Genomic DNA, 27,627 nt, shown 5'->3' with positions numbered 1-27,627 from the left:
AATCTGTGAAAATTTAAAAAAAATTGGTTCAACCATTTTTGGTTCTCCGGAATAAACAAACAAACCGAGTCCCATACAGTCATGATGGGTCATATGCCCATTTGGGGGGTCAGGTGGCCCCCAACGCTTCGATCTGATTTCGAATGCCAGATTTGAAATCTACTCTCGATTACCTTTCATTTGAGCCCCATATTGGTATGGACGTTCAATTTATCTGCCTTTGGAAGGTTTTGGGGTTAAGGCGACTCCCTGGGTACTTGCACCCAAATTTAAATACCATATTCGTATTTTACTCTTCAATACCTTTCGTTTGATATCCGTATTGTCCATATCGGTCCACTTTGGATATTGGGTGGTGTTTTTGGGGTAACGGGGGAGGGTCCGCCCCCTCGGATATCAACAAATTATAAAGCCTTTTCCTTCTTCCTGACTATATTCGCAATCTATTCCCGAATACCTTTCATTTGAGTCCCATATTGTCATGCTAGTCGAAAAAAACCTATTTTAGGGTGTTTTTGGAACGGGGCGGCCCCCCAGTTATTTGGACCCAATTTTTAGTTTGAAAATCGTACTCTACTCCTGTATACCTTTCACTTGAGTCCCATATTGTCCTGATCCGTACACTTTTATTTTTGGGTAGTACTTATGGGGTAAGGGGGGAGCGTCCGTCACTCTTCCGATATCAAAAAATTATATAGCCTATGTTTCAGCATCTTTTCGGATCAGATATTGACCTGTCATGAAAGACACACTCACTGAGACGTCCGTTCTAGCAGCGATAGTAAAGCAGCAGGCCACTTCAAGTCTAAACCAGACCACATAATTTTGGAATGCCTACAACCCTCCTTCCTCCCCTTTTGCGACCATCTAGTCTTCGTCTGTCGAGAGGTGGCCTTGTTTCTAAACTGCTTACTTAGTCCAAAGTAGCATCTGTTTGCTAGTATTATTCTTCGCTTAATCTCAAAACTGGTGTCATTCGTTTCGGTTACGGCGGTGCTGAGGTAGATAAAGTTACTGACTATCTCAAAGTTGTGGTTCACAACTTTCTCCATTTTCTTTATCTGCTCGGTTGTGCAAAGCTTTTTGGGAGTTGAAACCATCCATTTCGTCTTATCTCCATTAACTGCCAGATCCATTTTCACTAACTCTCTTTTAATTCTTTCAAAGGCTGCAGTTACTACTTCCGGTGACCGACGTATGATATCGATATCGTCGGCATAGGCGAGTAGCATGTGCTCTCTTGTGATTAGTGTGCCATATCTATTCACATCTGCATCTCGTATAATCTTCTCCAGAAGGATATTGAAGAGATCACACGATAGGCTGTCTTCATGTCTGAAACCTCGTTTGGTATTAAATGTTTCGGAGAGATTCTTTCCTATTCTTACTGAGGAACGACAATCAATTAACTATCCCACACCAATTATTTGGTAGGTGTGCAGCCCCGTTCTTCTCCTTTGTCGACAACTATCATTACCAAACTATCCTGAGCGACATTAGCAAAGGTCCTTGGACCCATATTACTATTGTTCGCCTTTTGATTGATAATGATGTTGCCACCTCGTTGTCTAAGGATTTAAGATAGCTTGCGTTGTTTACTTATTAAAAGAAAATTTTTTCGTATTTTTATACCCTCCACCATAGGATGGGGGTACACTAATTTCGTCATTCTGTTTGTACAAATACAAATTTTGCCCATGAACATTCCACTAAGGAACAGGGGCATTCTGTTTGTAACCCTTCGAAATATGCGTCTAAGACCCCATAAAGTGTATATATTCTTGTTCGTCATGGCATTTTAAGTCGATCTAGCCATGTCCGTCCGTCCGTCTGTTTGCCGAAAGCACGTTAACTTTCGAATGAGCAAAGCTAGGACCTTGTTTTTTTAAAGAATCAAATGAAATTGCTTGAAATTTTGCATAAATACTTCTTATTGGTGCAGGTCGGCTGGGATTGTAAATGGGCCAAATCGGTCCATGTTTTGATATAGCTGCCATATAAACCGGTCTTGGGTCTTGACTCCTTGAGCCTTTAGAGGGCACAATCCTCGTCCAATTTGACTGAAATTTTGCATGTGCTGTTTTGGTATCACTTCCAAAAACTGTGGTAAATATGGTTCAAATCGGTTCATAACCTGATATAGCTGCCATATAAATCGATCTTGGGTCTTCACTTCTTCAACATTTAGAGGGCGCAATTCTCATCCGATTTGCTGAAATTCTGCATGAAGTGTGGTGTTATGATTTTCAAAAACTGTGCTAAGTATGTTTCAAATATGCACATAACCTGATATAGCTGCCATATAAACCTATTTGGGATCTTGACTTCTTAAGCCTCTAGAGGGTGCAATTCTTATCCGATTTGGTTGAAATTTTGTACAACTTCTTCTCCCATGACCTTTAACATACGTGTCCAATATGGTCTTAATCGATCTATAGCTTGATACAGCTCCCATATAAAACGATCTTCGGTTTTGTTTCTTGAGTCCCTACAAGGCGCAAATCAAATCCGAATAGACTGAGATATAACCCAATGACTTCTACTATGGACTTCAACATTCAATTCATTTATGGTCCGAATCGGCCGATAACTTGATATAGCTCCAATAGCATAACAGTTCTTATTTATTATTCTTTGTTTGCCTAAAAAGAGATACCGCGCAAGGAACTTGACAAAAACTAACTACGGTGGAGGGTATATAAGATTCGGCCCGGCCGAACTTAGCACGCTCTTACTTGTTTTTTTAAAGAGTCCAATCAAATTTCGTTGATAAAAACATTGATTTCATGAGTTTATGGTTGGCATTTTTATAAACTCTATCACTCTCTTTACAGAAAAAAAGAACAACAATGGCTAATGAATACACCCAAGAAAGACAACATTTCTATGCAAATTTCTCTAAAGGCAAAATTGGTTTGAAATTTTCTTTAAAGACTCTGTACTATTTATCTGATCTCAAAAGAGTCTTCCATACACGTCGACTTAAGTGAGTTCATAGTGACTGGCAATGTGTCTCATGTGAAAAACTAAAATCATATTTTACAAGTAAATTTAAGTTCAATTAAATCCAGGTAGAATTTATTTTCAAACTAAATTGAAAGTCAATGCTTTTATAACAAACAATCATTTGTCCTTTGCATTCTTCCCATCTATCCTTGAAACGAAAGAATATGAACCATGAACAAAGAGTACCCAATGGAATTGCGGGAGGAAATGTTATTTGTATTGGAATGGCTTGTCAAACAAGCTACACCAGGAGACATGGGATTTGATTGCTGATGAAATAATGGAATATACACAATGAGACACACACACACACACATCTACATACAAAGAAGGTGTAAATATGTGTCACATATGCAAAGAAATACATCTTAATTAAACGCCTAAACCATGACAGCCAAGGTGTGTTTAATAAACCCCTGCTATTGTAAACAAATTTTAATCGAAATGCACCCCATGTATTAGATGTGAATTTATTTGGTGAAAAAATGAGGGAATAATGTAGGTATAAATAATGATAATCGGACTAAAACTTATAGTAAAATTATAAAAAAAATTTATTTTCTTTGCCCTATATCTCTTTATAGGCAAACAAAGGATAATTGATAAGCATGGCTATGCTATTGGAGCTATACCAAGTTATAAACCGATTTGGGCTCTACCAGGTTTGGCTGTTGGAGACCAAAGTGGAAATCATTGCAGAAAACATCAGCCAAGTAGGATTATAATTGCGCCCTCTAGAGGCATAAGAAGTTTAATCGGCAAATCGGTTAATATGAAAGCTGTACCAGGTCATGAACAGTGTTGCCGTTTTTGGTAGGTTTCTACCAAAAATGGTAGGCTTTTATTCTCTTGGTAGGTTGGTAGGCTGATCTAAATTTTTGGCAGGTTTTTTTCAAAGTAGAAATACCAAGTTAGTTACTGAACAATTAAAAACGTGCTAAGTTAAGGCGGGCTAAACCTTGGGATTCTTCTTGAAATTTCTATTAGGTTGCCCAAAAAGTAATTGCAGATTTTTCATATAGTCGGCGTTGACAAGTTTTTTCACAGCTTGTGACTCTGTAATTGGATTCTTTCTTCTGTCAGTTATCAGCTGTTACTTTTAGCTTGCTTTAGAAAAAAAGTGTAAAGTTCATTCTAAGTTTTATTAAAAATGCATTTACTTTCTTTTAAAAAATCCGCAATTACTTTTTGGGCAACCCAATACATAACAAATTTCTACCAAATCGGTCAAAATTTAAGCTTCTAGGGGTCGTAGGCGGCTAATCGGGGGATCGGTTGGTTTGGAACTATACCAGTTTATAGACTGATTTGAACAATACTATGCATGGATGTTGGAAATTATAACAAAACACTATGTGCAAAATTTCAGCCAATTCGGTTAACAATTGTGGCTTTCAGGAGCTCAAGATGTCAAATCGGCTTGTATGAGAGCTATGTCAGGTTAAATACCGATTTGAACCATACTTGGCACGGGTTTTGGAAGTCTTAACAAATCATCACGTGCATAATAGCAGCTCAATCAGACAACAACTGAGGCTTTCAGGGACTCAAGAAGTCAAATCGGGAGATCGATTTGTTTGGGAGCTATATCAGGTTGGAAGTCGTAACAAAAAACTTTGTGCAAAATTTTAGCTCAATCGGACCACAATAGCGGCTTTCAGAAGCCCAAGAATTTAAATCAGGAGAACGGTTTATATGGGAACTATATCAGGTTATCGACTGACTTGGACCGTACATACTACGTATGTTGGAAATTAAAAAAGAGATTTAAAGCAAAATTTCAGCCAAATCGGATAACAATTGCGGCCTCCAAGGGCTCAAATCGGGAGATTGGTTTGTATGGGAGCTAACTCTAAATCTCACACACAGTCACATTCGGGAGCCTACTGAGAAGGCTCACAGATGTTGGGCACTATGAAGACGGGCCGTAGGATCGAAATGGGGCCTGAATCCTAGGATAGTCCACTGGCTCTGGCGTGATTAGACCAATACTTACTTACGCCTCAGTAGTTTGGTGGACTGCTATGGAGAAAAAGTGCAACCTTAGGGCCATACAACAGGTTCAGAGAATATATTGTCTTGGCATAGGCGGAGCGATGAGGACCACGCCCACTAGAGACTATTCTAGATATCCGACCCATTGACATACAGATTAAGCGTGAGGCAGCCTCTACAGCTACGAGACTTAAGGCGATGGGAGAATGGATTGAGGATGGGAGCAGCTCATACCATCGCGGTATAATCGAGGCGACGATAGGAAACCTGGAAGGAAGTGGAGAGGTATCCGATCGGATACCTGACATGAACCTTGAAGTCGAGTGCGACGCACTGCTGCCATCGGCACAGTCTTGGACTGACGAAACCCTAGTATTGCCATCTGGAAGATCATGTTACACGGATGGATCAAAGCTAGAGGACAGAGTGGGCCTGGTAGTTTACATTGAAAACCCAGGGGCTGACATCTGTTTTAGACTGCCTGACCATACTACGGTTCTGCAGGCGGAGATCCGGGCGATCACGGAATGAGTGAAGTGGTGTTTTCATTTTTCGAGTGTGAACATCTTTACCGACAGTAAATTTGCCATAAGGGCAATAACAACTAGGACGGTAAGGTCACTAACAGTTTTGCAGTGTAAGAAGGAGATTAACGCCTTCTCTGAGGATGGCAAAATCCGCATTGCTTGGGTGCCGGCCCATAACAGAGTAAGGGGAAATGAAAGGGCAGATGGTTTGGCGTTGAAGGCCAGAGGACGGAAGTCTATAAACTTGGTTAACCCGAAGCGGGTCGACGCAGTCCGAGTTAAGGGAGTGGGCGACGAATGCGCACGCAACAGCGAAACGGTCGGTAGGACGGCGAAAATCCTATGGGGGGATCCAGATCGTGAGAAGACGAGGCTATTACTGAAAGGAATCAAGAAGGAGGTCAGTATAGCTATTGGTATCATAACGGAACAAATAGGACTACGAGCTCACTTATGTAAAATCGGTGCGGCAACTGATATTGGGTTGCCCAAAAAGTAATTGCGGATTTTTTAAAAGAAAGTAAATGCATTTTTAATAAAACTTAGAATGGACTTTATTCAAATGTACTTTTTTACACTTTTTTTCTAAAGCAAGCTAAAAGTAACAGCTGATAACTGATAGAAGAAGGAATGCAATTACAGAGTCACAAGCTGTGAAAAAATTTGTCAACGCTGACTATATGAAAAATCCGCAATTACTTTTTGGGCAACCCAATAGCATGTGTAGGGCATGTGGGGAAGATGATGAGACGTTTCCTTTAGCATTGCCCGGCTTTCGCGTCCAACAGATACCGGTACTTAGGTGGAGACACAATATCAGACATGAACCAACTTAGGGGAGTGGCATTGGAAACAACTAAGGATTTTGTAAGTAGCACGGAATTCCTACCTTAAAATTTTCTTTTTAGAGGTTACTTTATAGTTTTTAGAGCGCACAACAAGCCGATTACTGGCTTAGTGTATATCCATAGTGGCATGGGGCGGATTAATATCTGCACCCTCTTTTCAACCTAACCTAACTCTAAATCTGAACCGATATGACCCATTTTCAATCCTCAAAGACCTTTATCAATAAGAAGTATCTGTGCAAATTTTTAAGCGGTAAGCTTTCGACCTCTTTGGACATGGCTAGATCGACTCAGAATATTGAGCCGTTCAAGAATATATATACGTTATGGGGTCGCAGATCAATATTTCGAGGTGTTAAAAACGGAATGAATAGATTAGTATTCCCCCAATGGTTGTCATTGTAAAAAGTCGCCGAGGATAGCTCAAAATTAATTAACTTCTTTTTTCTCCTCATTCGAACCATGGATGTTGAGGGGCATAATACCCTAACAAGGGGTCTCACTGTTTCAAATGTTAGCGAAAAAGTTCGTAAGTTCTGACATTAACTGTAACTGGTACGAGTGTCAGGGGATTTCTTCCGACTTACGTAAATTCTGGGTAAGAAATGTGGCTTTTGTGAGTTCAATGCCTTCAAACTGATAAAAAGGCTATATTTTAGCTACGTATAAATATGGACAGTTCTGATTTATCTTCAGATGTTGAGGGGTCCATGCAGTAAACTGTTATGGCAAAAATGGGTAGTAAATGTGCATTTATGGACTCATTTTGGCTTATCCAATCTCCGCACGGTTGTTCGTTGAAAATGGAATGATAAAATAGCCAACTCTAGGTAGTGGACCCTAAAAAGTCGACACCCAAATTTGGCTTTAGAAAATTTGGTAAATAGATTTTAGTCAGCTTTGGTAGGATTTTTGTTAAATTTTGGTAAGAGATAATTTTCTTGAGTGGCAACACTGGTCATGAGCCGATTTGAACTATACTTCAAACAGAAGTTGGAAGTTGTAACAAAATTACGACCAAATGTCACCTCCGATGGATCAGTTTTTGGAACCAAAGCTTCACAGTAAAAGAAAAATTTTGGCCATTTCCGATTTTTTAAAAATGCGGGGTGTGTCTACGTCCCTGCCTAGCAAACCATTGCCTTCGTCGCCATCTGTTTTTTTTTTCATTTTTCTCTTCTATTTTTAAATACCCCAAAAAGAGGGAAGTAATGAGATAATAAAAAATAACTCATTAAAAATTGTAAATAGTCATGCTTTTGGCTCTACATCACAGTTCATAAAAAGCAACCCCAAAAGGAACACAACAGCAATCAGAATGTTGCAGCTCTATGTAAATCTGCACAAAAAACTCTATGCTTTTTGACTTTGGCTGTAAAAAAAGTAGGCTAATAAAATTAGAACTCCCCCTTGCCGCCAATACAATAAAAATGTCTAAGGGATCCTAAACCAATTTCAAACATAAAAAGTTTAATGAAAGCTCAACGATAACAAATCCCACAGTAAAATTGTAATCAAAAATCAGAAAAAATACCAATGTAAATACTAAACAAACAACACTCGAAAAAAATTGGGTTAAAATAATTTAAACAAGTAGGAGCGTGCTAAGATCGGTCGGGGCCAAATCTTATATACCCTCCACCATGGATCGCATTAGTCGAGTTCTTTGCACGGTATGTCTTTTTAGGCAAACAAAGAATAATGAATAAGAATTTTTATGCTATTGGAGATATATCAAGTCATAGTCCGATTCGGACCATAACTGAATTGAATGTTGAAGACCATAGCAGAAGTCATTGGGTTATATTTCAGTCCATTCGGATAAGATTTGCGCCACGTAGGGGCTCAAGAAGCATAATCGGGAGATCGTTTTATATGGGAGCTGCATCAGGCTTTAGATCGATTAAGACCATATTGCACACGTATGTTGAAGGTGATGGGAGAAGCTGGTGTACAAAATATCAGCAATACCCGTTTAGAATTGCACCCTCTAGAGGGTTAAGAAGGCAAGTTTTAAAAGAAATATGGATGCCGAATGTCATTCAACACGCAATAAAAGAAATAGGCACACTGTTGTCAACGGGGAAATAATGGGATAAAATCGTTTACAGGATGTATAATATGGACCACGCTCTTTTCGAAAACTGTGGCCAACTGGGAAATAGAGGGCTAACACCATTTACAGGAAATATCAATTAGATTACCCTCTTTCCGAATCTATTCAAATTGGAGTCCTATATATTAAAAAAAGATATTGACAATTTTTGGAAAAATTTTGTTATTTTTCCATATGATGCCCCATTTTTCGGAGTAAATGGCCCATTGTGACCAACTGGGGAAATAGTGGGCTAAAACCGTTTACAAGAAATATCACATAAATTACACTCTTTCCGAATCTATTCAATTTGAAGACCTATGTATTAAAAAAAACAAAAATATTGGCCATTTTTGGCAAACTTTTTTCATGTTTCCATATGATGCCCCATTTTTCAGATTAAATGGCCCACTGTGGCCAACTGGGAAATAGTGGGCTAAAACCATTTACAGGAAATTTCAAATAAACTACGCCCCTTTCGAATCTAATCAATTTGGAGCCCTAAGTATTAAAGAAACCAGGATATTGGCTATTTTAGGCAAGATTTGGTAATTTTTCCCTATGATGCCCCATTTTTCAGTCTAAATGGCCCACTGTGGCCAACTGGGAAATAGTGATCAAAAATCGTTTACAGGGAATATAATGGGGACCACACTCTTTCCGAATCCATTTACATTGGAATTCTAAGTATTAAAAAACCAGGATATTAGCCATTTTTTGCAAAATTTTGTATTCTTAAAAATGGGGTATCATAACCCCATTTTTCAGTTTAAATGGCCCACTGTGGCCAACTGGAAAATAGTGGGATAAAATCGTTTACAGGAAATATCAAATAAACTACCCACTTTCCGAATCTATTCAATTTAGAGCAATAAGTATTAAAGAAACCAGGATATTGGTCATTTTTGGCAATTTTTCCCTATGATAACCCATTTTTCAGATTAAATGACCCACTGTGGCCAACTGGGAAATAGGGGACTAAAATCGTTTACAGGAAATATCAAATAAACTACGCTCCTACCGAATCTATTCAAATTGTAGCTCTATATATTAAAAAAAATATATTGACCATTTTTGGCAAAATGTTGTAATTTTTCCATAAGATGCCCCATTTTTCGGAGTAAATGGCCCATTGTGGCCAACTGGGAAATAGTGGGCTAAAATCGTTTACAGGAAATTTCAAATAGTCTACGCTTTTTCCAAATCAATCCAATTTAGAGCCTTAAGCATTAAAGAATTTGGAAAATTTTTGGAAAAATTTGGTAATTTTTGGAAAAATTTGGTAATTTTTCCATATGATTTTTTAGGAGTAAATGGCCCACTTTGGCCAACTAGGATATTGGCTATTTTAGGCAAGATTTGGTAATTTTTCCCTATGATGCCCCATTTTTCAGTATAAATGGCCCACTGTAGCCAACTGGGAAATAGTGATCAAAAATCGTTTACAGGAAATATAATGAGGACCACACCCTTTCCGAATCCATTTAACTTGGAATCCTAAGTATTAAAAAAACCAGGATATTAGCCATTTTTTGCAACATTTGGTATTTTTTTTTCTTATGGTACCCCATTTTTCAGATTAAAAGGCCCACTGTGTCCAACTGGGAAATAGTGGGCTAAAATCGTTTACAGTAAATTTCAAATAGTCTACGCTTTTTCCAAATCAATCCAATTTAGAGCCTTAAGCATTAAAGAATTTGGAAAATTTTTGGAAAAATTTGGTAATTTTTCCATATGATGCCCCATTTTTTAGAAGCAAATGGCTCACTTTGGCCAACTGGGAAATAGTGGGCTAAAACCGTTTACAGGAAATTTAATATGAATCACACTCTTTCTCTTTCCATAAAATTCCAGTTTTTTGGCCCAAATCTCCAATAAAAAGTTTAGTGATTATTTTTTGAATTGCATGAATAACTAACATTTTCTTTGAGTGTAATAGCACACAAAGTCCTGAAAAAGCATTAATTCACAACAACACCAACATGCGGTATAAGCAACCATTTTTTTTTAACAACCACATTTGCAATTTTTAATAAATCCAGAAATTAAAGAGGAAATCTGAATGTTTAAATATTTTGCTAAGACATAAGGAGAGATCATGGTCTACTTACTTGGCAGACAAAGTGTTGAAAGACAATGATGACGATGATGATTGTGATGGTGATGGTGATGCTATGTTGTCCTTCGGGATAAGATATGCATAGCTCTAGGATTTTATGAGTTGGTCACACTTCAAGAAGGCATAAAAGCAGATTGTGTCTAAGGAAGTTTTCCCTATGGTTCAAGTGTGATTTACTTAAATGATAGTCATTTCCTTGGTTTTTATTTAATGCTGTCTTTTCCTCTTTTCTCAAATGGTTCACACCAGTGGCCATGTTTAATGTTTTCATTTCCTTGGCTATCTGTATCTTTAAGTGGGTTTGCTCTGTGTTTGGTGGTATTATTTTCTATTTTTTCTTCTTTTTCTTATATTCGGCCAATGGCCATTATCATCATTCCATGAAATTCAGGCAAAACCAACATAGCTTGAAATCCGTATTTGGCCATAAATCGCACTCATGGTGCAAGCAAAGCAGTGTAATTGGAGTCGGAGCAAAAGGTCATATAGCATTAAAGGGGTCCGGCCCTTTGATGATGGCCACGAAAGAGGAAAAAGACCCATAATGGCAACGGTAACCATTCTACTGCTTATGATGAAGCTTTCCTCCTTTTAAAAGTTTTAAACATTTCAAACGGTGTTTTACTTAATTTGGCGACACTTTTGCTTTTAGTTTGAAAATTTTCTCTTGGTGGCTTCGTTGCAAATGTCAGATTTGTTAATGCGATTAAGCCTTCAAAATTTCGGTGAAATGTTGTAAACAAAGCTTTGTGCTGAAATGGAGGAAAGAAATACAAATGAAATGGAAATAAGTCACAAGAGTTTTTCTTATTTTGTAATTTATTTAAAGTGACCTGGAGGAGAGTTTAAAAACAAGAAAGCGATAGAGGAGTAGTTGGTAAGAACAGATCCTAAAAAAATATTAAAGAAAAACTAGTAAAAACCAGTAAGGAAAGGCAAAAGTTGGGCGGTATCGACTTAATAATACCCTACACCCACCCTGAGGGCTATATCTAATTCTGAACCAATTTTGATGGACCTCGGCGAATGTTTTCAGATGAGTTATTAAACAATCCGTATCAAATGTTGAACAAATATGTTCACCGTTAGCATGTCCGCCTATGACGTTGATCGCCTTGGTTCGGATCCTGACGAGACCATCAGAAAAAATTTTCAGCGGTGGTATTCCCCTCCTAATGCTGGCAACATTTGTGAGGTATTATGCCATGTAAAACTTCTCTTCAAAGAGGTGTCGCACTGCGGCACGCCGTTCGGACTCGGCTATAAAAAGGAGGCCCCTTATCATTGAGCTTAAAAACTTGAGTCGGACTGCACTCATTGAGTGAGAAGTTTGCCCCTGTTCCTTAGTGGAATGTTCATGGGCAAAATTTGTTGTTGTTTGTATGTTCAAACTGTAATAACTACGGTTGACAAATGAGAACATTATTGCAAATCAACCAAAATCTGACGAACATATATATGAGAGCTACATCTAAATATGAACTGATGTTGACCAAACTTCTTGGAAAGCGATGTGCAAAAATTTGGCAAGATTGGTCAAAAAGTGCCCTTGCAGTGGCTCTAGAAGTGAAAATCGGGCGATATACATATATGGCAGCTATATCTAAATCTGAACCGATTTCTATGAAATTCAAAAGTAATGTTGAGGGTCAAGGGAAAATCCTTGCTGACAAATGTCGAGAGAATCGGTTAACATATGAGCATTTTATTGGAATATTTCTCAAAATCGGGCGAACATATATATGGGAGCTAAATCTAAATCTGAGCCGATTTCGACTAAACATTATAGATATTGTGGAAGTCGTAGAGGAAAGCGTTGTGCAAAAAGTTGGCAAGATTGGTCAATAAATGCGCTTGCAGTGGCTCTAGAAGTGAAAATCGGGCAATATATATAATGACAGCTATATATAAATCTGAACCGATATCCATGAAACTCACCAGTAATACTAAGGGTTATAAGAAAATCCTTCCTACTAAATTTCAAGGGAATCGGTTAACAAATGACCATTTTATTGCATTATTACTGCAAATCGGACGAACATATATATGGGAGCAATATCCAAATCTGAACCAATTTTTTCCAATTTCAATAGGCTTCGTCTCTAGGCCGAAAAACATGCCTAATTTGAAGACTATCGGATGAAAATTGCGACCTGTAGTTTGTAAACAAATTATTGTAATATGGACAGACAGACAGACGAACAGACAGACAGTCGGACAGAAAGAGCTATATCTAAATCTGAACCGATGTCTATATAATACACCAGTAATGTCGAGAATCAAGAGACAATCATTCCTACCAAATTTGAAGAGAATCGGTTAATAAACTACCATTTTATTGCATTATTGCTGCAAATCGGACGACCATATATATATGGGAGTTATATCCAAATCTGAACCGATTTTTTCCAATTTCAATAGTCTTCATCTCTAGGCCGAAAAACATGCCTGTACCAAATTTGAAGACGATCGGATGAAAATTGCGATTTGTATACAAGTTAACATGGACAGAAAGACAGCCGGACAGATAGAGCTATATCTAAATCTGAACCGATTTCTATGAAATGCACCAGCAATGTCGAGAGTCAAGAGAAAATCATTCCTACCAAATTTCAAGAGAATCGGTTAATAAACTACCATTTTATTGCATTATTACTGCAAATCGGACGAACATATATATGGGAGCTATATCCAAATGTGGACCGATTTTTTTCCAATTTCTCTAGGCCTAGTCTCTAGGCCGAATAACATGCCTGTAACAAATTTAAAGACGATCGGATGAAATTGCGACCTGTAGTTTGTATACAAATTAACATGGACAGACAGACAGACGGACAGACGAACATAACTAATTCGAATCAGAAAGTGATTCTGAGTCGATCGCTATACTCATCAATGGATCTAACTCTCTTCCCTTTGGGTGTTACAAACAAATGCACTTAGCTATAACACCCTGTACCACAGTGTTCGAATCCTAGCGAGACCATAAAAAAATTTCAACGTTGGTTTTCCCCTCCTAATGCTGGCAACATTTGTGAGGTACTACGCCATGTAAAACTTCTCTTCAAAGAGGTGTCGCACGCTGTTCGGAATCGGCTATAAAAGGGAAGCCCCTTATTATTGAGCTTAAAACTTGAATCGGACTGCACTCAACGATTTGTGAGAAGTTAGCCCCTGTTCCTCAGTGTTTATGGACAAAATTTGCAAATTTTTACCACAGTAGTGGTGTAGGGTATAATAAAACACAACAAGTAAAAGCGTGCTAAGTTCGGCCGCGCCGAATCTTGGCAACCCACCACCATGGATTCTGCTAATATATGGGAGCTATATCTGGTTATAGACCGATTTGGACTGTACTTGTTGGAAGTCATAACAAAACACTACATGCCCAATTTCAGCCAAATCGGACAAAAAAATTGCGGTTTCCAGGGGCTCAAAAAGTCAAATCGGGAGATCGGTTCATATGGCAACTATATCAGGTTACAGACCTATTCAGGACGTAGTTGGCACAGTTGTTGGAAGTCATAATATAACACTATGTGCTCAATTTCAGCCAAATCGGATGAAAGTTGGGGCTTACATGGGCTCAAGAAGTCAAATCGGGAGATCGGTTCATATGACAGCTATATCAGGTTATAGATCGATTTGGACCGTACTTGGCACAGTTGTTAGAAATCATAACATAACACTACATGCTCAATTTCAGCCAAATCGGATGAAAATTAAGGCTTCCAGGGGCTCGAGAAATCAAATCAGGAGATCGGTTTATAAGGGAGCTATATCAGGTCATAGAGGGATTTGGACCATACTTGGCACAGTTATTGGAAGCCATAACAAAACACTACATGCTTAATTTCAGCCAAATCAGACATAAATTGCGGCTTCCAGGGGCTCAGGAAGTCAAATCGGGAGATCGGTTTATATGGGAGCTATATCAAAATCTGAACCGTCATGGCCCATTTGCAATCCCCAACGACCTACATCAATATTAAGTATCTGGGCAAGCGGCTAGCTTTACGTGTTCGACAGATGGACGGACATGACTAGTTCGACTCAGAATGTCGAGACGATCAAGAATATATATACTTTATGGGGTCCTAGATCAACATTTCGAGGTGTTACCCCCACCCTATGGTGGTGGGTATAGTTTTGGTCCAAATCGAAATATATTTCGATATAGCTGCTATGGGGCGCAAGGTATGCATTTTTCACAGGACTTTAACAAAAGGTGGTTTACATATATACCCGAGGTGGTGGGTATCCAAAGTTCGGCCCGGCCGAACTTAACGCCTTTTTACTTGTTGTAGTTGATACAGCAGACGAAAATGTTTGTTTTAGCCAACATTTTTGTTATTTCGAATAACGAATTACGTTGAGTGGATACGATCAAGTATTGAACTGGAGTTGCAGGTCAATACTTCGAGGTGTTTCCAACCGAATGACTAGATAAGTATACCCCCATCCTGTTTATGGATTCATTGTCTAGCACCTATTTTGTACGTCCATTTTATCACAAGTCGCAATGGCACCAAAGTAAAACAGAAAGAACTGTTCAAATAAACAATGAATATAAACTTTACACCCAGAGAAACTAGTCGGCTGCTATCAGCAAACACTCTGAAATTAGTCTGCTGATATTAAATTAAAAATTATAAACTTTTGAATGAATTTATACAAAATCTTTGAACTTCTAAACAACAATTGAGGCATTTGCTACATATTAATAAAAAATTGACAATTTTAGGGGTTACTTTTTTGTTTAAAAGCTTAAAATCGAAGTTGTTATTATGTGTGCTATTAATTTTTGACCTTTTTTATGCCCACCACAATAGGATAGGGGTATACTAATCTAGTCGTTCCGTTTGTAACACTTTGAAATATTGCTCTAGGACCCCATAAAATATATATATTCTGGATCGTTTCGAAATTCTGATTCGAACTAATCATGTCCGGCCGTCCGTCTGTCGAAATCACGATAAAGGTCGCACGCATAGAGATAGCCGATTGAATTTTTGGACAAATACTTTATATTGATGTAGGTCGTTGCAGAATGCAAATGGCCATATCGGTTCAGTTTTGAATATAGCTCTCATATAAACCGTTCTCCCGATTTGATTTCTTATGACTGCCAACAATGGAGTCAAGTACGGTCCAAATCGGCCTATAACCTGATGTAGCTCCCATATAAACCGATTTAACGATTTGACTTCTTGAGCCCATGGAAACCACAATTCTTGTCCGATTTGGCTGAAATTTTGCATATAGTGTTCTGTTATGACTCTCAACAACTGCGCCAAGTACGATCCAAATCGATCTATAACCTGATATAGCTCCCATATAAACCGATCTCTCGATTTCACTTCTTGATCCCCTGGAAGCCGCAAATTTTCTTCCGATTTGACTGAAATTTTGCATATAGTGATCTGTTATAACTTCCAACAACTGCACCAAGTACGGTCCAATTCGGCCTATAACTAGATGTATTTTAGCAGAATCCATGGTGGCAAGTTTCCAAGATTCGGCCCGGCCGAACTTAGCATGATTTTACTTGTTTAAAATTTAATCATTTGTAAACAGCTGAAAATGTTTGCTGTTTTAGCAAAAAATTACTGCTTTCTCATTTGCAGCAAACTTTCTGCTGTTACAGCAAACATTTTTGCTATTTTTACTAACAGGGGCCTCAATCCTAGGATATTCCACTGGCTCTACAGGAGCGTGATTAGACCAATACTTATTTACGCCTCAGTAGTTTGGTGGACAGCTATGGAGAAAAAGTGCAATATAGGGACCATACATCAGGTTCAGAGAACATGTTGTCTTGGCATAGGCGGAGCGATGAGGACCACGCCCACTAGGGCAATGGAGACTATTCTAGATATCCGACCCATTGACACACAGATTAAGTGTGAGGCAGCCACTGCGGCTATGAGACTTAAGGCGATGGGAGAATGGATTGAGAATGGGAGCAGCTCATACCATCACGGTATAATCGAGGCGATGATAGGAAACCTGGAAGGAAGGAAGGGAAGAGGTTTCCAATCGAATACCTGAGATGAACTTTGAGGTCAAGTGCAAGGCACTGCTGCCATCGGCACAGTCTTGGATTAACGGAACCCTAGTATTGCCATCTGGAAGAGCATGTTACACGGAGGGATTAAAGCTAGAGGACAGAGTGGGCCTGGGGGTTTACATTGAGAACCCGGGGACTGAGATTTAGACTGCCTGACCATAATACCGTCCTGTAGGCGGAGATCCGGGCGATCACGAAATGCGTAGAGTGGTGTTGACATCTTTCGAGTGTGAACATCTTTACCAAAAGTTAAATTGCCATAAGGGCAATAACAACCAGGATGGTAAGGTCACGAACAGTCTTGCAGTGTAAGAAGGAGATTAACGGCTTCTCTGAGGATGGCAAAATCCACATCGTTTGGGTACCAGTCCATAACGGAGTAAGGGGGAAGGAAAGGGCAGACGTTTGGCGGTGTAGGCCAAAGGACTGCCGTCAATAAACTTGGTTAACCCGAAGCCTTTCGGGTCGACGCAGTCCGAGTTAAGGGAGTGGGCGACGAATGCGCATGCAACATTGTGGTACAGCGAACCAGTCGGTAAAACAGCGAAAATCCTATGGGGGGATCCAGATCATGAGAAGACGAGGCTATTACTAAAAGGAAGCAAGAAGGAGGTCAGTATAGCTATTGGACGCATAGGACTACGGGCTCACTTATGTACAATAAAATCGGTGCGGCAAGTGTAGGGCATGCGGGGATGATGATAAGACGTTGTAGCATTTCCTTTGTCATTGCCCGGCTTTCGCGTCTAACAGATGCCGGCAGTTAAGTGGAGACACAATATCAGACATGAACCAACTTAGAGGAGTGGTATTGAAAACAATTAAGGATTTTGTAAGTAGCATGGAATTCCTAACTTAAAATTTTCTTTTTAGAGATTACTTTATAGTTTTTAGAGCGCCCAATAAGCCGATTACTGGCTTAGATGTATGTTCATAATGGCATGGGGCGGATTAATATCTGCAGCCTCTTTTCAACCTTACCTAATCTAACTTACCAATAAAATTCTCTGAGTGTAAGAAAGGCTATTATGAGATTCATATTTCGCAAGAAATATAAAATTCTTAGAAACTATTTGGAATGCGGTTGAGATTTGCATGATAACAAAGTTCTAAAGCTTTTTTTACATCTAAATGGAATATTTCAAGACAAGGGATAGAACATTGTTATGATATTGAAAAAACTATGGCAGTTACAAACTATGCAACTCGGTTTTGGTCATAAAAATGTTGGACTTTATCCCCTTAATGGTGTAAAACAAATCACTTTTTTGTTCCCAACATATGACCAGCATCTGTTGGAAGGAAATTATGTCTTTAAGACGAGTTTTTTAAGTTTTAACCTATCCTAGCCTAACCTAAACTGAGGCGAGTTTTTTATAAAGCATGTGCCAGTAGTCATATATGAGGAAAACACAAGGCTGTTCAAATATGACAATAATAAAATGTATACTAATTTGTTTAGTTAATTTATCCCAAAAGGAAAAAGATAATTTTCCAAATGGTGAATTTTAATTGAAGATATTTGTTCCTAAGAATTGGCAAGGAGATTGTGTGGCTGCATTGCCACAGTACACGAACAATAGATACGAAATGGAAAACTTAGGCAGAGATAATACTTTACTTTACTTTAATTGGCTATGACAGAATGTATGTTCCACTAGCCGAACGTATAATAGCGTTCCAAGCGCCTCGATCTTCTGCGCTCATTCTAAAATCTCTGACACCAAGTTTCGAGGTGTCTCCCACAACTTGATCTTTCCATCGGGCTTTTGGTCTTCCCGGTTTGCGTGTACCACGGTGTTTGCTTTCAAAAGACTTCTTTGCTGGAGCTTCTTCATCAATGCTGACAACATGACCTAGCCAACGCAGCCGTTGTATTTTGATGCGTTTAACGCAAACTGGTCCATAATTTTTACGAAGAATCTTTCTCTCAAATACTCCAAGTACTGCCTCATCTGCTGTCACAACTACCCATACCTCAGAACCATATAACAACATGGGTAGTATGAGTGTCTTGTGCAGTGTAATCTTCGTCTGTCGAGAGGTGGCCTTGTCTCTAAACTGCTTACTTAGTCCAAAGTAGTATCTATTTGCCAGTATTATTCCTCGCTAAATCTCAATACTGGTGTCATTCGTTATGGTTACGGCGGTGCCGAGGTAGATAAAGTTACTATCTCAAAGTTGTGGTTCCCAACTTTCTCCATTGTCTTTATCTGCTCGGTTGTGCAAGGCTTTTTGGGAGTTGAAACCATCCATTTCGTCTTATCTCCATTTACTGCCAGACCCATTTTCACTGACTCTCTTTCGATTCTTTCAAAGGCTACAGTTACTACTTCCGGTGACCGACCTAGATTTCGATGTCGTCGGCATAGGCGAGTAGCATGTGTTTCCTTGTGATTAGTGTGCCATATCTATTCACATCTGCATCTCGTATAATCTTCTCTAACAGGATATAAAAGAAATCCAACGATAGGCCGTCTCCTTGTCTGCAACCTCGTTTGGTACTAAAGGGTTCGGAGAGATTCTTTCCTATTCTTACTGAGGAACGCGTATCAGCAAGTGTCATCCTGCAGAGTCTTATTAATTTTGCAGGGATACCAAACTCAGACATGGTTTGAAATACCTTTCAACGTAAAGGAGTATCGAAGGCGGCTTTGTAGTCAACAAAGAGATGGTAGGTGTTGATTTGTCCTGCTCGGGTCTTTTCCAGGATTTGGCGCAGTGTGAATATCTGGTTTAGGGTGGATTTACCAGGTCTAAACCCGCATTGATAGGACTCAATTACTTCGTTGACTTTAGGTTTAAATCTTTCACACAGTACGCTCAAGAGTATCTTGTATGCGATGGGGAGGAGACTTATTCCTCTGTAATTGTCACGTTCCCTCTTGTCTCCTTTCTTGTGTACGGGACATAGAATTCAGAGGTTCCAATCATCGGGTATACGTTCTTCTAGCCAGATTGCGCAGATAAGCTGATACATACGCCTTATCTGCGTGTCGCCTCCGGTCCTAAATAGTTTAGCGGGTAACCCGTCGGTTCCTGCTGCCTTGTTGTTCTTTAGTCGGGTCACTGCTACTTGGACCTCATTCTGACTGGGAGGTACCATCATCAGGGATTGGTTCTGCGGTATCCTCTTCGCCGCCAACGTCGGACACTAGCAGTTGGGTAAAATGGTCTTTTCATATCCTCATCATGTTATCTGTGTCAGTTACCAGATTTCCTTCTTTGTCTCTGCAGGAGGATGTGCCTGCACCAAAGCCATCGTTTTGATGTTCAATTATTTCGTAGAATTTTCGGACTTCATTCTGACTCCTGTACATCTCAATTCGCTCGCACTCACGTCTTTCCATTTCCGTTTTCTTTCTGCGGAATAGACGTTTCTCCTCTCTCCTTTTCTCCCGATACCTCTCCTTCATCTGGCGCGTTGCTACTGATTGCAGGGTTGCTCTATATGTCGCATTCTTGGCTTCAGTAGCATCTCGACACTCTTGGTCGTACCATGGGTTTCTTGGAGGAGGATTCCGGTACCCAAGTACGGATTTCGCGGCATTTTCATGGAGTAGGCAATAGTTTGCCACTGCGCCATTATATCATCGGAACAAGGAGTGCTTTCATCAAGCAGTTGGGTCAGTCGAGTGGAGTATGTCGCTGATATCTCTTGTGTTTGCAGCTTTTCAATGTCTAGCTTTCGTGCAGTTTCAGATCGTACTTTCCTCGCCATGTTCAAACGGGTGCGAACCTTTGCTGCAACAAGGTAATGATCCGAATCTATATTCGTTCCACGGATCGATCGTACATCTAACACGCTGGATGAATGCCTTCCATCTATCACAACATCTATCACTTCCATCTATCACAACGTGATCAATTTGGTTCCTCGTGTTTTGATCGGGTGACAGCCATGTGGCTTTGCAAATATTTTTATGTTGAAATCTGGTGCTACTAAGTACCATGTTTTTTGCCGTTCCGAAATCTATCAGCCTCAACCCATTACTGGACGTTATCTCGTGGAGGCGAAAACTTTCTGACTGTTGGACCAAAAATGTCTTTCTTCCCTATCTTCGCATTAAAATCTCCCAGAACAATTTTAATATCATGGGCGGGGCAACAGTCATATTCTCTCTCTAGGCGCTCGTAGAAAATATCCTTGGTCTGCTCGTCTTTGTCTTCCGTCGGGGCATGGGCACAAATAAGGTTGATGTTGAAAAATTTGGCTCTTATGCGCATTGTGGCTAGCCTCTCCTCCACCGGAGTAAAGCTGGAGACAAGGTGTTGCAGTCTCTGACTAACCACAAATCCACAACCAAATTCATGCCTCGTGTTATGGCAGCTATAATATAGTTTGTCACCGTTTGGTGTTGTAGTGACGCCATTCCCAGTCCATCGCACTTCCTGTTGGGCGGTGATATCTGCCTTGTATTGGGTTGCCCAAAAAGTAATTGCGGATTTTTTAAAAGAAAGTAAATGCATTTTTAATAAAACTTAGAACGAACTTTAATCAAATATACTTTTTTTACACTTTTTTTCTAAAGCAAGCTAAAAGTAACAGCTGATAACTGACAGAAGAAAGAATGCAATTACAGAGTCACAAGCTGTGAAAAAATTTGTCAACGCCGACTATATGAAAAATCCGCAATTACTTTTTGGGCAACCCATTACTTTTCTAATACATCCGCCAGTGCGTATACTGCACCTTCTCTATAAAGAGTGCAGACATTCCAGGTGCAAATCCGCAAATCATGGTCGTTTTTTCGTTTGCGTGGGTCGTCAACGTTGGAGGGGTCCGTTTTTACTATTCCTTTGTTTCTCATGGTAGTTCTCATAGTTTTCCGGGGCGGATTACTAGCTCAGCGCCCCAACCGCATGGGTTTTATGCGATTGCACATGTGCCCCTCGTGGTGGCGAGCCTCTTGCTCCAAGATCCGACGCTCGCCCACAGCCGCCCCTAACATGGGAACAAACGCTGGCGTTGGCCATTGGTTATTTAAAGGCGCCAATAACCCGCCTTGTCATCTCGAGTGTCATTGGCACTCAGTATTTAATTAAGAGCCAGTGCCACCTGACTCCTCACTGAGACTCTCCTCTCGAAATCCGATTGCACTACATGCTAAATTTCAGCCCAATCGGATAACAATTGCCGCTTCTAGGGTCTAATATGTCTAAACGGGTTATCGGTTTATATGGCCATATCATTGCAAATGGGCCATATCGATCTCCCGATTTAACTTCTAGAGTCCTTACAAGCCGCAATTTTATGCAAATACGGTTCAAATCAGTCTATAATCTGATATAGCTCCCATATAAACTGGTCTCCCGATTTGACATATTAGACCCTAGAAGCAGCAATTGTTATCCGATTAGGCTGAAATTTAGCATGTAGTGCAATCGGATTTTCGAGAGGAGAGTCTCAGTGAGGAGTCAGGTGGCACTGGCTCCTTCCTATCCTTGTTCGGTTTCTAGAATTTTAATTTTTGCTGGTTTCACAGAAGTTTGGTATGTAGAAAAAATAATGCCCTTCAACTAATTATAGTTTGTATAGAATTTTAGCAGAATCCGTGGTGGTGGGTTCTCAAGATTCAGACCGGCCGAACTTGGCACGGTAGGTATACCTCCATATGTCATCTTCCCCAAATTCCCGGCATATGCAGTCGCAGCACCTGTGTGCGTGAGGTCGCCATACTAACGTCATTCCTTTTGCTCAGTTTTGGACTCGTTTCCACACAATTCCGATTCCTTAACTCGATTTTGATAAGATCACCAAGTTTACCAATGGCAGCCCTTTTCGTCTGTCCTCCCGTTCCCACTGCGATTGGTTTTATGTACTGGAACGATCAAGCTTTCCCATAGCCTGGTCAGGAATCGCCACCGCCCTTCCAGGTGCATGTGTGGCTACTACAACAGCTTTTACACCACAAACATTTTTATTAAAATCTAACATCTGAAATGTCTAAATAAAAATCATAAAAAAAGAAATCACAAACATAAATCCATAACAAGAGAATCCAATATTCTAAAATTTAATCCCAAATGGTTTTTTATAACAACTGGACAAGTTGTCAAAGACAATATGCCGCAACATAAACACAATAGCATGTCATTAAAACTGTTTTTGATTGTTTTTGCCCTAACGTTCTTTCATGTCCCAAAGTAAGTGCACTTCAACATTTTAACGTGTCTGGGGCTTTGGCTTCGTGTTCAGCGTTATTTTATATTACCACTTGGTCGCGAACATAGTCAAATGTCAACTACCAGCGCTACTTGTTGGCTGTTAGTCAATGTGGGTTAAAAAGACCACACACGACTAACCATTTCTGTTGATGGCTGTAAACTGAACTCTGTTCAGCTTCCGTTTCCCTGTCTTCTTGTGCCTGTTGTTGTCGTCTTTTTATAGCTTTATCCGTATTGTACCTCAACACTTTGAGTTTGTTTTCATAGCCCGGAACAACCAAAACAAAAATAAAACAGACAAACAGAAAAAATCTGCATAGCCATGCTGGAGAGATAGACCAAAGAGCGAGAGAATTTTTGTTTGAGAGACAGATTAGTTGCAGTTAAACCTGTTTCTCTTGTAAAAGAGAAAGCTGAATGCTCTTTTCATGAAGCTTTTTATAAAAATGGTTTTAGTTTCAAAAACAATTGAAAGCTACGGTTGAAAAAAGCTCAAATGTTGTGACAAAAATAAGCTTATATACTAAAATTGAAGAGGGCTGTTACAAGTTTGAAAGATTTAAAATTAGCCAACAATTATTTTTGTAAATGGGGCCCCAAAGGTTTCATGCAAAACAAAAACAATAAGTGCGTGCTAAGTTCGCCCAAACCGAATCTTATATGTCCCCACCCTGGAACGCATTTGTCAAGTTCTCTGCCCGATATCAAAAGATAATGGATAAGAATTGCTATTCTATTGGAGCTATAGCAAGTTATGAACCGATTCGGACCATACCTTGTATGGATGGAGACAAAAGCACGCTAACTTTAGGAAGGATAAAAGCTAGGAGCTTGAAATTTGGAAAAAATTCGTCCCATTAGTGTAGGTCAGATGGGATTGTCAATGGGCCAATTCGGTCTATGTTTTGATATATTGGGTTGCCCAAAAAGTAATTGCGGATTTTTTTTTTTAAAAAAGTAAATGCATTTTTAATAAAACTTAGAATGAACTTTAATCAAATATACTTTTTTTACACTTTTTTTCTAAAGCAAGCTAAAAGTAACAGCTGATAACTGACAGAAGAAAGAATGCAATTACAGAGTCACAAGCCGTTGAAAAAATTTGTCAACGCCGACTATATGAAAAATCCGCAATTACTTTTTGGGCAACCCAATAGCTGCTATATAAACGGATATCTTGAGCTTCTAGAGGACGCAATTCTTATCCGATTTTTCCACGTGATGTTTTGATATCACTTCCAATAATTGTGCCAAGTATAGTCTAAATCGGTTCATAACCAGATATAACTGCCATATAAACCGATCTCTATTAGTCTTCTTGAGCTTTTAGAGCGCCCAATTGTTATCCGATTTGATTGAAATATTACACATATCGATTTGGTATGACTTCCAACTGTGCCCAGTATGATGTAATCGAAAATTGACTTGTATTTATTAGACCACTCAATGTCCGTGCCAAATTTGGTCCAGATCGGACCATATATAGATATAGCTGCTAAAGACTACATAACACATGCTAGGAACAGATTCTTAGTGAAGAAGAAATTGCTATGCTTACGGCGTTCTATAACAGATCAGTTTTTCCGTGTAGTTTTTTTTTTTTTTTTAATCCAATAAAACACCCAAATTTGCATCTTGTATTCAAACGTTTTTTTGAGATCGATAAATTGGGCGTTGCCATTTACATCTTTTTCCCACCACCGAAGGATGGGTGTATATTCATTTTGTCGTTTTGTTTGCAACACATCGAAAAAATCCATTTTCGACAATACAAGGTATATATATTCCCGATCGTCGTAAAATTTAAGACGCCATGTCCGTCCGTCCGCCGACTGCCTGCTGAAATATGGTATATAATTGTATAAACCGATTTCCCAAGGACGTAGCCCGGGGGGAGCTATCAGGGCCACCTCCCCCCCCCAAAAAAAAAAAATAATGCCTACGTCCCTGCGATCTTCATCGCCGCTGGCATAGGGTGGCTCTTGGTTATTAAAAGGCGCCGATAACTCGCCTTGTCATATTCAGCATCATTGGCAATCAGTATTTTTGCAAAAGCGGATGCCGCCCGACCTCTCACTGAGACTCTTCGCTCGATACCGCTGATTTTTCGCGACTACCGTTGTAGCTACTCCGTTTGGAGCTTTTCACTATCGGCAACCTGTGGACGCGCCCGGTAACTCGCAGCTAAGCTTCTCGTGATAGCAATGACTACCAGACAGATTGGACCTCAATGTTCCAGCCTATGTGGTGCTCACAGCTACCCCGTGCCTTTGGGGGGGCCACGGTGATCGCCTTCAAAAAACTTCTTTGCTGGGGCTTCTTCATCCATTCTGACAACATGACCTAGCCAACGCAACCGTTGCATTTTGACGCATTTAACTATGTTATGGTCGTTATACAGCTCGTGATTCATACGAAGGATTTTTCTATCAAACACCTCAAGTACTGCCTCATTTGCTTTCGCACGTACCCATGCTTCGGAGCCATATAACAGCACAGGTAGTATCAGTGGTATAATTTTTGTCTGTTGAGAGGTGGCTTTGCTCCTCAGATGCTTGCTCAATCCAAAGTGGGATCTGTTAACCTATATCATCCTGTGATTTATTTTATAACTGATGTCATTTGTTTCGGTTACCAAGGTAGTTAAATTTGCTGTGTTGTAATTCCCAACTTTCTCAAATTTTTTTATCTGTTCGGGTTTACCGGGCTTTGTTGATATCATCCACTTTCGTTGATTCTCATTCGATACAAAGGCTGCAATTGCTTCTTCCAGTGACCAACCCCTAAAATCGATGTCGTCGGCATAGGCGAGTAGCATATGTTCTCTTGTGAGTAGTGTGCCATGACTATTCACACCAGCATCTCGTAGAAGTTTCTCCAGCACGATATTAAAGAGATCACACAATAGGCTATCTCCCTGACCAAAACCTCGTTTTGGTTTCGGTTCAGAGAGGTTATTTCCTATTTTAACTGAGGAGTGTGTATCAGCATGCGTCATCCTGCAAAGTCGTATAAGTTTTGCAGGGACGGCTTTGAAGTCAACAAAATGATAGATGTTGATTTGTTCTTCTCCGGTCTTTTCCAGGATTTGATGCAGTCTAAATATATGGTCTATGGTGGACTTACTAGGTCTAAAACCACACTGATAGAGCCCAATTATTTCGTTGACTTTAGACTTCAATCTTTTACACAGTACGCTCGATAGTATCTAGTAAGCGATGGAGAGTCTTCATCCTCTGTAGTTGACGCAGAGCTTAGCATGTCCGCACATGACGCTGAACGCCTGGGTTCGAATCTTGTCGAGAACATCATAAATAACCCGGCGGTGGTTATCCCCTCCTAATGTTGGCGACATTTATAAGGTACTATGACATGTAAAAACTTCTCCCCAAAGAGGTGTCGAACTGCGGCCGTTTGGACTGGTCTATAAAAAGGAGGCTCATTATCAATGAGCTTAAAACTTGAATCGGACAGCACTCATTGATCTATAAGAATATTGCCCCTGTTCCTTAATTGAATGTTCATGGGCAAAATTTGCAATTTGCATAGTTGCCGTATTTCATCTTGTCTCCTTTCTTGTCTACGGGACATAGTATGCTGAGGTTCCAATCATCGGGTATGCATTCTTCTAGCCAAATTGTGCAGACGAGTTAATGCAAACGCCTTATCAGCGTGTCCCCTCCGGTCTTAAACAGTTCAGCCGGCAACCCATCGGCTCCAGCTGCCTTATTGTTTTTCAGCCAGGTTACGTGGACCTAGTTTTGACTAGATGGTTTACATTCTATACTTTAGGAATTGGTTCTGCGGTATACTCATGACCACCATCATCGGATACCAGCAGCTGCGAAAAGTGTTCTTTATCCTCAGCACAATATCTATATCAGACGCTGGATTTCCTTATTTGATGTGCCTCTACGAAAGCCATCGGTGTGATGTGTAATTTTTTGGTAGAATTTTCGGACTTCATTCTGGCTCCTGAACATCTCGATTCGCTCACACTTACGTCTTTCCATATCATTCTTCTTCCCGCAGAAGATCGTTTATTCTCTCCCGATACCGCTCGTTCATCCGGCAGGTTGCTACTGGCTTCAGTAGCTTTTTGGCACTCCTGGTCGAAACAGGCGTCCTTGGAGCAGACTTTTGGTACCCAGGAGCGGATGTTGCGCCTCTTTCCATGAAGTGGGCAATGATTTGTCATTGCTCTGCTTTACTAAGAGGACAGGGAGTGCTTTCTTCAAGCAATTGAGTCAGCCGAATGGATTGTGGCGTTGCCACCTGTTGTGTTTGCAGCTATCCGATGTCCAGCTTCCGTGCTGTGTCAGATCGTATTTTTTCGCCACACTAAGACGTATGCGAACCTTTGCTGCCACAAGGTAGGTATTTCATCCTCATATTACTTATTTAGTACCCCATACAGATGAAATTTGTTCAGAGTGTACAAGTCCAGTAGATCCTTCTGTAAGAAAGTGGACTGTATTTAAATGTAGAGTGAATCTCCCAGACAAGTAGCAGCAGAGGAAAAAACCAAGAAAAGAAAAAGGCCAAGTTTCAGTTTTTTTGGTGTTACAGTGTATTTGGGTGTGTAAGCTCTTACCGCCTTGGATGGTTTTGCACAAGTGTTTTAGGCAGTGTTAAAGGCAGCATGGACATAATTAATGCCTAAACATAAAATTCTATTTCAGCATATGCAATTGATGGGGAAGTGAGACAGATAGGGGTGCAACTTAAATGATTAGGGTAGCCAGGTGTCAGATTGCAATCTGTTATACTAATAATTCATTTCAAAGAACAATTCAGGA

At 39.9% G+C, this 27,627-nt stretch overlaps 1 protein-coding gene across 1 annotated transcript in view; it reads right to left on the bottom strand.

The window, feature by feature from the left end:
• The window catches only part of LOC106092857 (uncharacterized), a 187,428-nt gene that overhangs the window by 112,902 nt on the left and 46,899 nt on the right, over positions 1–27,627 (bottom strand). The window contains exon 4 of the transcript XR_009398037.1: positions 10,583–11,342. The gene's annotated coding sequence lies outside the window, so the exon portion shown is untranslated. The remainder of the gene's footprint in view (positions 1–10,582; positions 11,343–27,627) is intronic.

Source organism: Stomoxys calcitrans, chromosome 4 (genome assembly GCF_963082655.1).
Source record: "Stomoxys calcitrans chromosome 4, idStoCalc2.1, whole genome shotgun sequence".
In the NCBI taxonomy this organism is placed as follows: domain Eukaryota; kingdom Metazoa; phylum Arthropoda; class Insecta; order Diptera; family Muscidae; genus Stomoxys; species Stomoxys calcitrans.
The sequence above is the reverse complement of the archived record's forward strand: the minus strand, read 5'-3'. Positions and strand labels throughout refer to the sequence as shown.